At 39.1% G+C, this 12,714-nt stretch overlaps 1 non-coding gene across 1 annotated transcript; it reads left to right on the top strand.

The window, feature by feature from the left end:
* Positions 1–7,899: 7,899 nt before the first annotated feature.
* On the top strand, positions 7,900–8,007 carry LOC148574651 (small nucleolar RNA R71). The gene has a single exon (XR_015906365.1). It is a non-coding gene; the product is annotated as a small nucleolar RNA R71 (small nucleolar RNA).
* Positions 8,008–12,714: the final 4,707 nt, after the last annotated feature.

Here is a 12,714-nt window from a genome sequence, read left to right as displayed (position 1 = left end):
ATTGAATTTCAGTTTCGGTTACTTGCTTCTTCATCTACTTTCTTTGCAATCTACATTTCCTTTGCAATTGTTCTTGTTGGATCTAGGAAGGCATTGAGATCTAGACTTGGTTTTCTAGTCTCTTGGGTCCTGAGATCCGGATTTCCCATTTCCCATTCCCTGTTTACTGTTTTCATGCTTATTTACATTTCTGTTTTAAGATCCGGTTTGATTCAAGACATCCTTTACTTCTCTATTTGTTGCAATTTACTTTTCCTTGTTTAATTCCTGCAAATCTAACTCCCAATTCCCTTTACAATTCAAGCCATTTACATTTCTTGCACTTTAAGATTCTGCAATTTACATTTCTTGCGTTCTAAGTTTCTGCCATTTAATTTCTTGCTCTTTAAGATTCAGCACTTTAAATTCCAGTTCTCTTTAATTTCATGCAATTCATCCATTTTCTTTACTTTCTATGCAATTTAAATTCTGTAAATCACAAATCTCTCAACCAATCCTTGATTCGCTTGACTAAATCAACCACTAAACTAAAATTGCTCAATCCTTCAATCCCTGTGGGATCGACCTCACCTCCGTGAGTTATTATTACTTGATGCGACCCGGTGCACTTGCCGGTTAAGTTTGGGTGTTTTCGAGAAATTCGTTTCTCTGCGAAAATATCCCATCAGTAGGAATGACTTAGAAGAGAGAAAGAAGCATGTACAAAAAGGGAGGAACATGAAGAATTAAAATCTTGGGAGAAGCAGCATTGGCGCGCCCGCGCACACTACGCACATGGCTGAGGTTGGCTAGAAGCGGCGCGCAAGGATGGATGCATCTGCGCGGATCAGAAGATTCCTATCGACGCGCACGCGCACTTGGCGCGCACGCGTGGATCGCAAAAGCAATCGGTGCGCGCGCATGCATGGCGCGCACGCGTGGGAAGCTGCACGTGACCTCATTAAAGGAAATCGTGCCTGGCGATTTTTGAGGCTCATCAGGCCCAATTTCAAGCTGTTTTTGCATGGAAAAGACCCAAGGATGCTAGGGGAAAGGGGGGTCAATCATTTTTACACAAGACACAATTTTAGCTAGTTTTTTATTTTCTTTGGTTATTCTAGAGAGAGAAACCCTTGTTCCTCTCTAGATCTAATTTTAATTTGATCTTCCCTTGTTGGATTGTGAATTGGATTTTGTTAATTACTAGTTTTAATTGTTCAATTTGAATTCCTTGTTACAATTTTGCTTATATCTAGTGATAGTTTTATGAATCCTTGTTAATTGTCATTTTATACCCATTTCATGAATGTTGTGAATCTTGACTTGTTGATGTTACATTGTTGATTTCTATGTTTAGTTTTGTTGTTTGGATGATTGTATGTTGATAATTGTTAGTGGGTACTTGTAGATTTCAATTTAATTGCTATTTTGAACATGTTTTTTGCTAACGCTTACCATGTGTTGATGTGATCAAAGCCATTTGATGTACTTCAAGTCTAGGAGTAGATATTACGTACTTAAGACTTTTGGAAGTAGACGTAATGAGCTTGGTTCCTCATAATTGTCAAGATATGGTTGTTAGACAAGGATGGTAACCTCAATTCCCATGCCTAGCCAAGAGTTGCTTTTATTATTCATATTTGAAAACCAAATTTCTCAACTATTTGCCTTAGTTATAGTTACTTGTTTGGTTTATAATAGAATTAAGTGGAATGTTACTTGTTCATTGGAATTGCTCATGTTTCGCTTAGTTAATTGAATTAATTTGTTGCAATTTAAGATTACTTACTTGTTAAGATTCCCATTTATTTTCATGCTCATAACTCACAACCCCGGATTTCTAACCAATGTTGAAGCACATATTTTCCCATTCCTTGTGAGACGACCCGAGGTTTGAATACTTCGGTTATTGCTATTTGGGTTGAACTTGTGACAACCAAATCCCTCTTCTAAATTTGACACCCGAGGATTGTTGTTGGTAGAGCTATACTTGCAACGCGATCTTATTGAAGAAAATCTTTACCAATACACCCTTGGGGACCCATCAAAGCCACCTGCCGCCGACTGCAAGAAGATTATCCCACACAGCAGAAAGTTCCAGGCTTTGGGCTACAGACCTCCCTTTCTCACTGCCTCCGCTGAGGCAGCCACATCTTCTGCTGCCCCTTCAGCCCCTGCTGCCCCAGCCACCACCACAGCACTTCCACCTGCTTCAGAGCCCATCTACCACCTCGTGCACCGCCTATTTGACCGGTTGGATTAGATGGAGCGCCGCAACCAGCGGCGATATGAGAGATCTGAGCGTCGCAGCAAGCAACGCTATGAGCATTTAAAGTTGATGATCCGATCGGGCCACCATGACATCCTTTCCGAGCCTGACACACCATTGGTGCACGAAATTGTGATCTCCAGGCTCAAAAAAATCCTGGTAATGGCTCCAAAGCTTGGTGCTCTGATCTTAATTCATAATTGTCACAACTTCGATACAACTAACCAGCAAGTGCACTGGGTCGTCCAAGTAATACCTTACGTGAGTAAGGGTCGAATCCCACGGAGATTGTTGGTATGAAGCAAGCTATGGTCACCTTGTAAATCTCAGTCAGGAGGATATAAAGTGATAATGTTGTTTTCGAATATTATATAATAAAATAGGGATAGAGATACTTATGTAAATTATTGGTAGGAATTTCAGATAAGCGAATGGAGATGTTTTTCGTTCCTCTGAACCTCTGCTTTCCTGCTATCTTCATCCAGTCAGTCTTACTCCTTTCCATGGCTGGCTTTATGCAAGGGCATCACCGTTGTCAGTGGCTACATCCCCTCCTCTCAGTGAATAATATGCTCACGCACCCTGTCACGGCACGGCTATTCATCTGTCGGTTCTCGATCATGCTGGAATAGGATTCACCCTCCTTTTGCGTCTGTCACTAACGCCCAGCACTCGCGAGTTTGAAGCTCGTCACAGTCATTCAATCATTGAATCCTACTCAGAATACCACAGACAAGGTTTAGACCTTCCGGATTCTCTTGAATGCCGCCATCATTCTAGCTTACGCCACGAAGATTCTGGTTAGGAGATCTAAGAGATACTCATTCTAGCTTAATTCATGTAGAACAGAAGTGTTTGTCAGGCACGCGTTCATAGGGGAGAATGGTGATGAGCGTCACACATAATCATCACCTTCATCACGTTCTTGGGTGCGAATGGATATCTTAGAAGAGAAATAAGAAGAATTGAATAGAAAACAGTAGTACTTTGCATTAATCTTTGAGGAACAGCAGAGCTCCACACCTTAATCTATGGAGTGTAGAAACTCTACCGTTAAAAATACATAAGTGACGGTCCAGGCATGGCCGAGATGGCCAGCCCCCTAAAACGTGATCAAAGGATCATAAGGTAATCCAAAGATGCCTAATACAATAGTAAGAGGTCCTATTTATAATAAACTAGCTACTAGGGTTTACATGAGTAAGTATTTGATGTATAAATCCACTTCCGGGGCCCACTTGGTGTGTGTTTGGGCTGAGCTTAAGTGTTGCACGTGCAGAGGCCATTTGTGGAGTTGAACGCCAGTTTTTGTGCCAGTTTGGGCGTTCAACTCTGGTTTTGGATCCTTTTCTGGCGCTGGACGCCAGATTTGGGTAGAAAGCTGGCGTTGAACGCCAGTTTACGTCGTCTATTCTTGGCCAAAGTATGGACTATTATATATTGCTGGAAAGCCCTGGATGTCTACTTTCCAACGCAATTGGAAGCGCGCCATTTCGAGTTTTGTAGCTCCAGAAAATCCACTTTGAGTGCAGGGAGGTCAGAATCCAACAGCATCAGCAGTCCTTTTTCAACCTCTGAATCTGATTTCTGCTCAAGTCCCTCAATTTCAGCCAGAAAATACCTGAAATCACAGAAAAACACACAAACTCATAGTAAAGTCCAGAAATGTGAATTTAACACAAAATCTATTAAAAACATCCCTAAAAGTAACTAGATCCTACTAAAAACATACTAAAAGCAATGTCAAAAAGCGTATAAATTATCCGCTCATCACAACACCAAACTTAAATTGTTGCTTGTCCCCAAGCAACTGAAAATCAAAATAGGATAAAAAGAATAGAATATACTATAAATTCCAAACTATCAATGAAACAGAGCTTCAATCATATGAGCGGGACTTATAGCTTTTTGCCTGTTGAATAGTTTTGGCATCTCACTTTATCTATTGAGGTTCAGAATGATTGGCATCTATAGGAACTTTAGATTTCGAATAGTGTTATTGACTATCTTAGTTCAGTATGATGATTCTTGAACACAGCTTCTTTATGAGTCTTGGCCGTGGCCCTAAGCACTTTGTTTTCCAGTATTACCACCGGATACATAAATGCCACAGACACATAATTGGGTGAACCCTTTCAGATTGTGACTCAGCTTTGCTAAAGTCCCCAATTAGAGGTGTCCAGGGTTCTTAAGCACACTCTTTTTTTGCTTTGGACCTTGACTTTAACCGCTCAGTCTCAAGTTTTCACTTGACACCTACACGCCACAAGCACATGGTTAGGGACAGCTTGGTTTAGCTGCTTAGACCAGGATTTTATTCCTTTAGGCCCTCCTATCCACTGATGCTCAAAGCCTTGGGATCCTTTTTATTTCCCTTGCCTTTTGGTTTTAAGGGTTATTGGCTTTTTGCTCTTGCCTCTTGGTTTTAAGAGCTTTGGCTTTTTCTGCTTGCTTTTTCTTTTTCTTTCTATAATTTTTTTTTTCGCCTATTTTTTTTTTTTCTGCAAGCTTTGTTCTTTGCTGCTTTTTCTTGCTTCAAGAATCATTTTTATGATTTTTCAGATTATCAAATAACATGTCTCCTAGTCATCATTCTTTCAAGAGCCAACATATTTAACATTCTTAAACAACAACTTCAAAAGACATATGCACTGTTCAAGCATACATTCAGAAAACAAGAAGCATTGTCACCACATCAATATAATTAAACTAAGTTCAAGGATAAATTCGAAACTCATGTACTTCTTGTTCTTTTGAATTAAAACATTTTTCATTTAAGAGAGGTGATGGATTCATAGGACATTCATATCTTTAAGACAAAGTTACTAACTACTAATGATCATGTAGTGAAGACACAAACATAGATAAGCACATAACATAGAAAACGAAAAACAGAAGAAAGAAGAACAAGGAATGAATCCACCTTAGTGATGTCCTTGAGCTCTTCTATGTCTCTTCCTTGTCTTTGCTGCTCCTCCTTCATTGCTTTTAGATCTTCTCTGATTTCATGAAGGATGATGGAGTGCTCTTGATGTTCCACCCTTAGTTGCTTCCAATAATTGTGTGGAAGAAAATGTATTCCCTGAGGTATCTCAGGGATCTCTTGATTTGCAGTCAAATGTTCTACCACTGAGCTATAGACCCTTGATGGAAGCTTTTTGTCTTCCCTTTCCTCTTTCTAGAGGCTTCTCTGGCCTTAGGCGCCATCAATGGTTATGGAAAAAAACAAAAAAGCTATGCTTTTACCACACCAAACTTAGAATATTGCTCGCCCTCGAGCAAAAGAAGAAAGAATAGAAGAAGAAGAAGATATGGAGGAGAAGGAGGGATGTGTATATTCGGCCATATGGGTGGGATTGGGTGGGAAAGAGATGTTGAATTTTGAAGATAGGTGGTGTATGGATGTGAGTGGTAAATGGAAAAAAAAAGAAGGGATGATCATGAATGGAAAGAGAGATGATGAGGTAGGTGGGGATCCTGTGGGGTCCACAGATCCTGAGATGATCCTATGGGGTCTACAGATCCTGAGGTGTCAAGGCATTTACATCCCTGCACCAATTTAGGCATGTAAAATGCCCTTGCACACAACTCTGGGCGTTCAGCGCCAGGTTGGTGCCCATTTTGGGCGTTCAACGCCCCTTTGCTGCCATTTCTGGCGTTGAACGCCAGAACCATGATTGTTCTGGGCGTTCAGCGCCAGGATGCTCCCATTCTGGGTGTTCAGCGCCAGAACTATGCTCTGTTCTGGCGTTTGAACGCCAGACAGATGCTCCTCCAGGGTGTGATTTTTCTTCTGCTGTTTTTGATTCCGTTTTCAATTTTTATATTTATTTTGTGACTCCACATGATCATGAACCTAAGAAAACATGAAAAACAATAAAAATAAGAATTAGATAAATATTGGGTTGCCTCCCAACAAGCGCTTCTTTAATGTCAATAGCTTGACAGTGGGCTCTCATGGAGCCTCACAGATGTGCAGAGCTTTGTTGAGACTCTCCAACACCAAACTTAGAGTTTGGATATGGGAGTTCAACACCAAACTTAGAGTTTGGTTGTGGCCTCCCAAGACCAAACTTAGAGTTTGACTGTGGGGGCTCTGGTTGACTCTGCTTTGAGAGAAGCTTTTCATGCTTCCTCTTCATGGTTGCAGAGGGAGATCCTTGAGTTTTAAACACAAGGGAGTCCTCATTCCATTGAAGGACTATTTCACCTCTGTCAACATCAATCACAGCTCTTGCAGTGGCCAGGAAAGGTCTTCCTAGGATGATGGATTCATCCTCTTCCTTTCCAGTATCCAGGACTATGAAATCAGTAGGTATGTAAAGGCCCTCAACCTTTACTAATACATCTTCTACTTGTCCATAAGCCTGTTTTCTTGAGCTGTCTGCCATCTCTAGTGAGATTTTAGTAGCTTGCACCCCATAGATTCCCAGTTTCTCTATTACAGAGAGGGGCATGAGGTTTATCCCTGAACCAAGGTCACACAAAGCCTTAAAGATCATGGTGCCTATGGTACAAGGGATTATGAACTTTCCAGGATCCTGTCTCTTCTGAGGCAATGTCAGTTGATCCAGATCACTTAGTTCATTGATGAACAAGGGAGGTTCAACTTCCCAAGCATCAATGCCAAATAATTTGGCATTCAGCTTCATGATTGCACCAAGAAACTTGGTAGTTTGCTCTTCAGTAACATCCTCATTCTCTTCAGAAGAGGAATACTCATCAGAGCTCATGAAGGGCATAAGGAGGTTCAATGGAATCTCTATGGTCTCTAGATGAGCCTCAGAGTCCTTTGGTTCCCCAGAGGGAAGCTCCTTATTGATCACTGGACGTCCCTGGAGGTCTTCCTCCTTGGGATTCACGTCCTCTCCTCTCCTCAGAGGTTCGGCCATGGCGCTTATGTCAATGGCCTTGCACTCTCCTTTTGGGTTCTCTTCTGTATTGCTTGGGAGAGTACTAGGAGGGATTTCAGTGATCCTTTTACTCAGCTGGCCCACTTGTGCTTCCAGATTTCTAATGGAAGATCTTGTTTCATTCATGAAATTTACAGTGGCCTTAGATAGATCAGAGACTAGATTTGCTAAATTAGAAGCATTTTGTTCAGAGTTCTCTGTCTGTTGCTGAGTTGATGATGGAAAAGGTTTGCTATTGCTAAACCTGTTTCTTCCACCATTATTAAAGCCTTGTTGAGGCTTTTGATCCTTCCATGAGAAATTTGGATGATTTCTCCATGTTGAGTTATAGGTGTTTCCATAAGGTTCACCTAAGTAATTCACCTCTGCTATTGCAGGGTTCTCAGGATCATAGGCTTCTTCTTCAGAAGATGCCTCTTGAGTACTGTTGGATGCAGCTTGCATTCCATGCAGACTCTGAGAAATCATATTGACTTGCTGAGTCAATATTTTATTCTGAGCCAATATGGCATTCAGAGTATCAACTTCAAGAACTCCCTTCTTCATAGGCGTCCCATTATTCACAGGATTCCTTTCAGAAGTGTACATGAACTGGTTATTAGCAACCATGTCAATGAGTTCTTGAGCTTCTGCAGGCGTTTTCTTTAGGTGAATGGATCCACCTGCAGAAGTGTCCAGTGACATCTTTGATAGCTCAGATAAACCATCATAGAATATATCCAGGATGGTCCATTCTGAAAGCATGTCAGAAGGACACTTTTTGGTCAACTGTTTGTATCTTTCCCAAGCTTCATAGAGAGATTCACCTTCTTTCTGTCTGAAGGTTTGAACATCAGCTCTAAGCTTGCTCAGCTTTTGAGGAGGAAAGTACTTGGCTAAGAAAGCCGTGACCAGCTTATCCCAAGAGTTCAGGCTGTCTTTGGGTTGAGAATCCAACCATAATCTAGCTCTGTCTCTTACAGCAAAAGGGAAAAGCATGAGCCTGTAGACTTCAGGATCTACTCCATTAGTCTTAACAGTATCACATATCTACAAGAATTCAGTTAAGAACTGAAAAGGATCTTCAGATGGAAGTCCATGAAACTTGCAGTTCTGCTGCATCAGAGAAACTAATTGAGGTTTCAGCTCAAAGTTGTTTGCTCCAATGGCAGGAATGGAGATGCTTCTTCCATGTAAATTGGAATTAGGTGCAGTAAAGTCACCAAGCATCTTCCTTACATTATTATTATTTTCGGCTGCCATCTCCTCTGCCTGTTCGAAAATTTCTGAAAGGTTATCTCTGGATTGTTGTATTTTAGCTTCTCTTAATTTTTTCTTCAGAGTCCTCTCAGGTTCTGGATCTGCTTCCACAAGAATGCTCTTATCCTTGCTCCTGCTCATATGACAAAGAAGAAGGCACAGAAAAATAATAATAATAATGGAGATCCTTTATACCACAGTATAGGGATCCCTGTGTGAGTGGAAGAAGAGGGGGAGACAAAGAATGTAATATAATGGAAGAAACACAACTGTGAGGATGGAAGAGAGATGAAATGAGATGTTAGGATATGAATGAATAAATAGAATAAGATGGGAGAGGGGGAATTTTCGAAAATATTTTTGAAAAAGAGTTAGTGATTTTTGAAAAATGGTTTTTGAAAAATGTTTAGTATTTTTTTCGAAAATTTTTTTTTAATCAAAAATAAAAATAAAAATAATTAGTTAATTAAAAAGAAATTTTTGAAAAAGGGGGAGATATTTTCGAAAATTAGAGAGAGAGAATTAGTTAGGTGGTTTTGAAAAAGTTAAGAAACAAACAAAAAGTTAGTTAGTTAGTTGAAACAAATTTTGAAAGGATAAGAAGTTAGGAAGTTAGAAAAGATATTTTGAAAAGATATTTTTGAAAAAGATAAGATAAGAAGATATTTTTGAAAAGATATGATAGAAATTAGTTTTTGAAAAAGATTTGATTTTTAAAACCTCAATTAATGACTTGATTCACAAGAAATCACAAGATATGATTCTAGAACTTAAAGTTTGAATCTTTCTTAACAAGCAAGTAACAAACTTCAAATTTTTGAATCAAAACATTAATTGATTATGTTATTTTCGAAAATTTGGAATAAAAATAAGAAAAAGATTTTTGAAAAATATTTTTAAAATTTTCGAAAATAACTAAGAATTTTGAAAAAAGATTTGATTTTTGAAAAAGATTTTGAAAAAGATAAGATTTTCAAATTGAAAATTTGATTTGACTCATGAGAAACAATTTGATTTTAAAAATTTTTTAAAAAGTCAATTCAAATTTTCGAATTTGATGAGAGAAAAAGGGAAAGATATTTTTTTGATTTTTTGAATTTTTATGATGAGAGAGAAAAACACAAAAAAAATGCAATGCATGAAATTTTTAGATCGAAACATGTGATGTATGCAAGAATGCTATGAATGTCAAGATGAACACCAAGAACACTATGAAGATCATGATGAACATCAAGAACACATTTTTGAAAAATTTTTAATGCAAAGAAAACATGCAAGACACCAAACTTAGAATTCTTTAATGCTTAGACACTAAGAATTCAAGAATGCATATGATAAACATGAAAAGACATAAAACAAAAAATCATCAAGATCAAACAAGAAGACTTACCAAGAACAACTTGAAGATCATGAAGAACACTATGAATGCATGATATTTTCGAAAAAAATGCAAGATGCATATGCAAGTGACACCAAACTTATGATATGACTCAAGACTCAAACAAGAAACACAAAATATTTTTGATTTTTATGATTTTCTAATTTTTTTTTGGATTTTTCTTTTATATTTTTCGCATATTAAAAGGAAAAATAAGGATTCCAAAAATTTTTAATATGAATTCCAGGAATCTTGCCATGTTAGTCTAAAGCTTCAGTCCAGGAATTAGACATGGCTCACTAGCCAGCCAAGCTTTCAAAGAAAGCTCCAGTCCAAAACACTAGACATGGCCAATGGCCAGCCAAGCTTCAGTCTTTAACACGAGAGTATATTGCTCTTTGATAACAAATTGCAAGCCTCAGTCTAAATAAATTTAGACATGACTTTACAGCCAGCCAGGCTTCAACATGCTTCATGAAACACTAGAATTCATTCTTAAAAATTTTGAATAAATTTCTGAAAACATTTTTATTTTTTTTCGAAAACAGATGAGAAAATTTTAGAAATATTTTTGAAAATAAAATAAAAAGAAAATTACCTAATCTGAGCAACAAGATGAACCATCAGTTGTCCAAACTCGAACAATCCCTGGCAACGGCGCCAAAAACTTGGTGCACGAAATTGTGATCTCCAGGCTCGAACAAATCCTGGTAATGGCTCCAAAGCTTGGTGCTCTGATCTTAATTCATAATTGTCACAACTTCGATACAACTAACCAGCAAGTGCACTGGGTCGTCCAAGTAATACCTTACGTGAGTAAGGGTCGAATCCCACGGAGATTGTTGGTATGAAGCAAGCTATGGTCACCTTGTAAATCTCAGTCAGGCGGATATAAAGTGATAATGTTGTTTTCGAATATTATATAATAAAATAGGGATAGAGATACTTATGTAAATCATTGGTAGGAATTTCAGATAAGCGAATGGAGATGCTTTTCGTTCCTCTGAACCTCTGCTTTCCTGCTATCTTCATCCAGTCAGTCTTACTCCTTTCCATGGCTGGCTTTATGCAAGGGCATCACCGTTGTCAGTGGCTACATCCCCTCCTCTCAGTGAATAATATGCTCACGCACCCTGTCACGGCACGGCTATTCATCTGTCGGTTCTCGATCATGCTGGAATAGGATTCACCCTCCTTTTGCGTCTGTCACTAACGCCCAGCACTCGCGAGTTTGAAGCTCGTCACAGTCATTCAATCATTGAATCCTACTCAGAATACCACAGACAAGGTTTAGACCTTCCGGATTCTCTTGAATGCTGCCATCATTCTAGCTTACGCCACGAAGATTCTGTTTAGGAGATCTAAGAGATACTCATTCTAGCTTAATTCATGTAGAACAGAAGTGTTTGTCAGGCACGCGTTCATAGGGGAGAATGGTGATGAGCGTCACACATAATCATCACCTTCATCACATTCTTGGGTGCGAATGGATATCTTAGAAGCGAAATAAGAAGAATTGAATAGAAAACAGTAGTACTTTGCATTAATCTTTGAGGAACAGCAGAGCTCCACACCTTAATCTATGGAGTGCAGAAACTCTACCGTTGAAAATACATAAGTGAAAGGTCCAGGCATGGCCGAGATGGCCAGCCCCCTAAACGAGATCACAGGATCAAAATACAATCCAGGATGCCTAATACAATAGTAAGAGGTCCTATTTATAATAAACTAGCTACTAGGGTTTACATGAGTAAGTATTTGATGTATAAATCCACTTCCGGGGCCCACTTGGTGTGTGTTTGGGCTGAGCTTAAGTGTTGCACGTGCAGAGACCATTTGTGGAGTTGAACGCCAGTTTTTGTGCCAGTTTGGGCGTTCAACTCTGGTTTTGGATCCTTTTCTGGCGCTGGACGCCAGATTTGGGTAGAAAGCTGGCGTTGAACGCCAGTTTACGTCGTCAATTCCTGGCCAAATTATGGACTATTATATATTGCTGGAAAGCCCTGGATGTCTACTTTCCAACGCAATTGGAAGTGCGCCATTTCAAGTTCTGTAGCTTCAGAAAATCCACTTTGAGTGCAGGGAGGTCAGAATCCAACAGCATCAGCAATCCTTTTTCAACCTCTGAATCTGATTTCTGCTCAAGTCCCTCAATTTCAGCCAGAAAATATCTGAAATCATAGAAAAACACACAAACTCATAGTAAAGTCCAGAAATGTGAATTTAACACAAAATCTATTAAAAACATCCCTAAAAGTAACTAGATCCTACTAAAAATATACTAAAAACAATGCCAAAAAGCGTATAAATTGCTCATCAACCATCAGAGCCATCTGAGGAGGAGGCGGATGACCAGGAGGAGCAGACACAAGCCGAGGCTGAGCAGGCAGGATCCCAGCAGGCTGCTCCCCAGCATGAGGAGCCTCCGCAGACACAGCCATCAGACCCACAGGCACCGATACAGGCAGAGCCTCATGCACTATCACTACCTGAGCCCACAGAGACACCAGCAGCACATCCTTCCGGAGATGCCACTTCTTCACACCCAGCTTGATTGAGCATCGAGGACGATGCTATTATTTAAGTGTGGGGAGGTCGCCATCTCTGGCGAACTTTATTTTGGTGAACCACTTTCAGACTCTCTTTATCCTATTTTTATTTCTTTTTCTATATTTTATTTTATTTTATCTTATTTTTCCTTTTCCTTACTTGCACATTTTCTTTTACTGTATTTCTGTTTACTTTATTATATTTTTCACTTTGGTTTATATATATCTTGGATATTTAGTTTAATTTGCACTTATAGCTTATTAGTTGTGATATAGAAATTATGGATTAATTAGTTTAGTTTACCCTTTTATCATATGATAATTTGGTTTAATTAAAAATAAAAAGAGTAAATTAGAAATTTTAGTTTTTCAGAATCACAACAATCC

Source organism: Arachis ipaensis, chromosome B2 (assembly GCF_059453495.1).
Source record: "Arachis ipaensis isolate K30076 ecotype BB chromosome B2, ASM5945349v1, whole genome shotgun sequence".
NCBI classification, from domain to species: Eukaryota; Viridiplantae; Streptophyta; class Magnoliopsida; order Fabales; family Fabaceae; genus Arachis; species Arachis ipaensis.
Note: the sequence above shows the minus strand (reverse complement) of the source record. Positions and strands in the feature narration are given on the sequence as shown.